General features: G+C 40.5%; 1 non-coding gene across 1 annotated transcript; it reads right to left on the bottom strand.

The window, feature by feature from the left end:
* Positions 1-834: 834 nt before the first annotated feature.
* LOC118482509 lies at positions 835-941 on the bottom strand. Its single transcript, XR_004868543.1, has one exon. It is a non-coding gene; the product is annotated as a small nucleolar RNA R71 (small nucleolar RNA).
* Between the last annotated feature and the right edge of the window lie 5,174 nt (positions 942-6,115).

The following is a 6,115-nucleotide window of genomic DNA, read 5'->3' as shown; positions in this document are numbered from 1 at the left end:
CGTTTTTCTTATTTTTCTTATTTTTTGTTAGGATTTTTCTTATAATTTTCAGTTTCTGCAAAGCTCAGCACGGGCCGTGCCTGGTCGGACACGGGCCGTGCCCAGCATTGTTACTGACAGTTTTCATTTTCTGAGTTACAGAAAGTTGAGCATAAGGCCGTGTCAGTGCAACACGGGGCCGTGTCGAGCTCCCCAGTAATAGGGATCCAGAAAACAATCATTGTATCTCCGACCACGGGCCGTGTTCATCTGAGCACGGGGTCGTGGTGAAACTTCTGACCAACGTTCTTTTTGTTTTTATTGCAGGACTTAGGCGCCACATCTGAAATTTCTACGCAGTGTATGAGCTCCAGTTCTAGTAGAGTCATAAAAGAACCTTTAGACGAACCCGAATGCTTTCTAAGAAAAAGACTTAAAGCTAAAAACCAAGAGAAAGTTTCGGGGGACCCACTTCCAATGGAGGACCAACGTACCCTCATGGATTACCTACGTCCCATCGTAGGTAATCTCGGCGCCGCTATCAATGCACCGAATGTCGTGGCCAACAACTTCGAACTTCGGCCGCATTTGATACAAATGCTCCAAAACTCCGCAACCTTCCATGGGCTTGCGGATGAAGATCCCCATTTACATATTACTAACTTCCTGGAAATATGTGATACTTTTCGGATCAATGGAGCATCAAACGACGCCATCCGCCATCGAATGTTTCCATTTTCACTAAAAGACCGAGCTAAGGCTTGGCTCAATACCCTCCCAGTTGGCTTGGTAAACACCTGGGACGAACTAGCCCAAAAGTTTTTATATAAGTATTTCCCTCCTGCTAAAACAGCTAAATTAATGACTGAAATTAACACATATTCACAAGAAGACGGGGAATCGTTATATGAAACTTGGGAAAGATTCAAGGAGCTACTAAGAAAGTGTCCTCATCATGGTCTTGCGGTATGGCAACAGGTATCCACTTTCTATAATGGGTTGTTGCCATACACAAGACAAACACTTGACTCTAGCTCCGGGGGACTTTTAGCTAATCATCGCCCAAATGAAATTTATAATCAAATTGAGGAAATTCCTCAAACCAATTTTCATTGGCACACTCCCTGAGGCACAAAATCTATTGCCCCGAGCGCCCATAAGGTTGATGAAAGCACCTCATTGCAAGCCCAAATCGAGGCCTTTTCTTCAAAAATCAAAAAGTTAGAAATGGCCAAAACAGCCACATGAAAATTGGAATTGTGTGAAAGAAATGGATAATCAAACAAAAACGGTAAACTACATTGATAATAGACCTAGGCCGTCGGGTCCACCAACGGGTACCTACAACCTAGGATGGTGTAACCACCCTAACCTTGGTTGGAGAGAACCCGACAATAGTAGTAACCAACAAAATCTAAACCAACAAACAAACTTTCAACAACCAAGAAACGAGTCACAAAATTTCTCTCAACAACAACAAGGGGGACGAGAGAGGCTTGAAGATACCGTATCTTGCCTCATCTCCGACACTGAAAAGAAAAACTCGGATCGATTTCAACAACTGGAATCGAACTTTAGAAATCAACAATCTAGTATTCAAAACATTGAAAAACAAATAAATCAACTAGCTCAAAATTTCTCCGAGAGACCACAAGGCGCATTACCAAGCAATACTGAAACCAACCCAAAGGCGCAAGTACATCTCATCATATTGAGAAACCGTACCGTGGGTCCCGAGGAGGCTCCATTACCTCCAATTGTAAAGAGCCGATTTAGCCAAACCACAACTCCACCAAAACCCCAACAAGAGACGGCTCCTCCTCCAAATCAAGAGCCCACCAAGAATCCTCCGGTACCGTACCCTGGTCGGTTAATTCGCCAAAAGACCGACAAGCAATTCACAAAGTTCGTAAATTTACTAAAACAATTGCATGTTAATATTCCATTTGTTGAAGTCCTAACCCAAATGCCTAAATATTCAAAATTTATGAGTGACTTCCTCACTCACAAAAGGAAAATTGAATCATTGCAATTAGTTAACTTAAGCGAAGAATGCTCCGCCTTACTACTCAACAAACTCCCGCAAAAGAAGATCGATCCCGGAAGCTTCACCATCCCTTGTTCGATTGGGGAGTCTCCCACTCGCAATGCACTAGCCGACCTCGCGGCTAGCATCAACCTCATGCCCGCATCAATGTTCGACCGACTCGGCCTAGGAAAAACAAGCCCTACAAAAATGAGCATATAACTAGCCGATAGGTCCGTCAAATATCCACAAGGTGCCGCTGGAAATCTATTGGTTAAAGTCGGCGAATTTGTCTTCCCAGTCGACTTTGTCATACTAGATATGGACGAAGATACCGAAGTACCACTTATCTTAGGGAGGCCATTCCTAGCTACGGCCCATGCAGTGGTAGACATGAATGGTGGAACACTAACATTGAGGGTTGGTAAGAGAGTAGAAGACGATGACCCGGTCAATTACATGAAAGTCATAGACTCAAGTTTGGATGATGCTCTCTGACGGTGCAACATGGGATGCAAAACATCCCACTTGGGTAACATATGACTGGCTTTGGGTCTAGCCAGGGACCCTTATAAACGTGGCGCACCACGAAGGCATTCTGCGGAACTATCCTTGGTTTAAATTAATTTTTATGTTTTCTAGTTTAGTTTTAATTTTCAGGAATAAAACACACTCGGGATGGTGAAGGATACTAAGGGAAACTTGAACCAACACCCCATGCACAAAAACAGAGCCTCCCGACAATTTTTCTTCATTACAGCAAGTTCGGCACGGGCCGTGCCCAACCGACGCGCTCCTGTGCTGAAAGATCTGCAGAAAAATGCCCAGTTCAGGTAACTGGACATGGGGCGTGTTCGCTGAACACGCCTCCGTGCCCAGCCTTCTGTTACTTTCTAATAATTTCTGTTACTGGCAACCTGAACACGGGGCTGTGCCCGGACACCATGGGGCCGTGTCTAGCTGCCCAGTAACATTAAATTTTGTTTTTTTACACACCTTTTACACATTCAATCAACCTAAAAACTTATTTTTTGGGACACATTGAGGACAATGTGTAATTTAAGTGTGTGTGTGTGTGGGGTGGGGGGGGGGATGCTAAAACCTTGAATTTTGCAAGTCCTAATTACAAGCCTTACACAAAACTCTATTGGAACCGCTAAACACCCCAAATTTTTTTCAAAAATTTTTCATTTTTTTATTTGTCTTGGTTTAATTTGGGAATTACATGTTCTAAAAAGGTTATATTTTTACAAATTTACAACCGATAGCGTCGTGATAAAAAGAACCAACATAAGAAAATTATGAAACGACATGACAAATCTAGTTAAAATTTGATTATATATACTTGATCACAAAAAAAACCCATTCCCACAATAAGTGAGTTTTGAGCCTTTATTCAGCATACAAATACACATCTTTAAAACTAAATGCTCATTTTTCGTTTCTTGTGTGAATAGCCGCTTGGTTTCTTACAAATCTAGAACTTGCCATGACAATACATTCCCGGTCCTTACCAACTTAAACCCAAGTATGTAAATGATTGAGGCATTAGGACTAACCATTTTTCTTTCAACACCATTATTTTTTTTACCACATACCCAAAATCCCCCTAGTTAACTCCTTTGAGCCTAAATCTTTTCATTTTTAAACCCACAAAATAAACAACCTTTACCCACCAAAACGCTTTTTCATTTTAAACCCTTTATTTTAGTAAAAAGCCCGGTTTTCATGAGACATTCTTTATAAAAAAATGAAGTCAAAAAAATAAACAAACTAGTTCATCAAAAAGAACTTTGTTTGAAAAATTGCTTCATTTAAATAAAAAGTAACAAAAATAAAAAATCTTACGAAAACCCACGCTTTTTACGCCTTTCGCCCTTTTCTACTAACCACTAACCCAAAACCAGCTACCTTTAACCCAAGCCTAACCCTTCCCCAAAGTTCTCTTGATATTTACAAAGGTGTATAGTTAAAAAGGAGGAGGATTGATTGCTTGGCAAGCATATGGTAGAAGTAAGTTCCATGCTGGTCCCGAGTGTTTCACAAAAATACATCTTTAGCCGAGTGTTGAGTGATCTCCCCTGAGGTATGTGAACTTGTATATAAATGGACTTTTAAAGAGGCATGTTATGCCCAAATAAGTAATTTCTCTTATGTAATGTTCTAAATAAATCATAATGAATAGGATTGTAAATAACATAAAAATAGAACCTAATAAAAATCTTAGATTCCCGACACTCAAGACAAGCCCAAAACCTTCTCTTCTACCCATTCCATTTGAGAGTGTAAGCCACATTATAAAGAGTTTTGCTTGAGGACAAACAAAGATTCAAGTGTGGGGGTATTTGATGTGTGTAAAATGCAACATATAAATTACATCAAATAAGGCATAAAACTAACCCTTTTTTAGTACTAATGTTGGAAAAAAGTGTGCTTTTGTCTTCCTTTTGTATTTCCAGGGATAAATGAGCTTAACTGAACAAAAGAAGCAAAAATGCAGCCAAATCTAACAATAGTACAAGAAAAGGAATAAACGTGGCATGCCCGACCCCTCGACAGCATCTTCCCAAACAAAAACAAGAGAACAGAAGGCTGAACACGCCTCATGCTCAATGAGCACGGGGGCGTGCCCAAGTATCTGCAGAAAAGACAAAGTTGTAGAAGCTTCTATTTCCCAACACGGGGGCGTGCCCAGCGGACACGGGGCCGTGGTCAACGCTAAGATTTACAGAATCCAAGCAAATCTTGATAGTACAGATACGCTTCTGCACACATGGGGCCGCACCCAGCAGACACGGGGGCGTGGTCAACTAATGCAGACAAACTGCATTTAATGAAGAAAGAGAAGAGGGATGGACACGGGGCCGTGCCCAATGGTCACGGAGCCGTGTCCGGGCTTCTGTGCAGGTTATAAATAGAGGTGCTTGGTTCACTTCAAATGCATCCCTTGGCAAACCACCTCTCTCATACTTCACCCACCCACCACCACCATCACAACCCACATCTACCACCATCATCCATCATCCATCATAGAGTGTGTGTAGTAGTATCGGGATCCAAGATTGATAGTAAGAGTTCTTGACAATCAAAGGCCCTCTTACATCACTTGGTGAAGACAAGCATTTAGTGTAATACTTTTTGTTTTTAATCTTTTCGCACTTTTTATTTGGTTATGTATTAATGACTTTAATAACTAGTTTCTTATGTTGAAGGTGAAACTTCCTTATCATTTGTCCGTGGTGTCTTGGCATTATTTTACTGTCTATATAAAATAAAAGATTTACACCATTCATATCTCTACGGTCTATATGGAGATATGTTGGCTACCTGGTCGGGGGTTAAGGGAATGGTTTGGTAAGTGTCTTGCGTTGTTCAGTGTATAGATCCTGCAATGACTTGGGTCAAGCTTAGTAGGACCTCCTTCAATACCCACTGGTATTGGATGGCGAGGTTTCGAATTTCTTGACCCCCTCATATGTAAACTACTATTAAAACATTAACCTGACTACTTAGGATTGTATCCCTTCTGACTCAAACTAGTAAGCCGAGGGTAACGTCACCTTCAAAAGAGGGGCCTACCACATTACGCATTAATAACTTAATTAGTTATCTTTCAATAATCCAACCCTTTAGGATTGTATCCTTGCTGACTCAAACTACTGGGTTGAGGGTAACGTCACCTTCAAAAGAGGGGCCTACTACTATAATTAAGATAATCTCTTAAAAAGTGCAAAAGTGCGGAAATAATCAAAGGTTACAGTAAAGGCGAGTCGGATCCAAGTGATTTATCTTGTCTATCTGTTTTATTTTTATTTTTTTATTTTCTGCATTTTTAGTTTTTATTTTCATGTTTAAATCTTTTTCTAAAATTTTGTTTTGATTAGACGTTGAGGATAAACCGGTACTAAAAGCTCGTGTGTCCTTGGACGACCTCGGTATCTTACCAACGCTATACTACGTTCACGATGGGTTCACTTTCCCATATGTGTGTTTAGTGTTAGTAAAATGTCGTGTTTTATAAATTTAAAACTTGAATAAAGTGTAAAATGGGATTAAAATATACATAAAAACCTATCACACCTAACGCACGTCAATAAATATAGGATCTCC

The sequence above is a fragment of the Helianthus annuus genome, chromosome 9, assembly GCF_002127325.2.
Source record: "Helianthus annuus cultivar XRQ/B chromosome 9, HanXRQr2.0-SUNRISE, whole genome shotgun sequence".
In the NCBI taxonomy this organism is placed as follows: Eukaryota; Viridiplantae; Streptophyta; class Magnoliopsida; order Asterales; family Asteraceae; genus Helianthus; species Helianthus annuus.
This window is presented reverse-complemented; position numbering and strand designations above follow the sequence as displayed.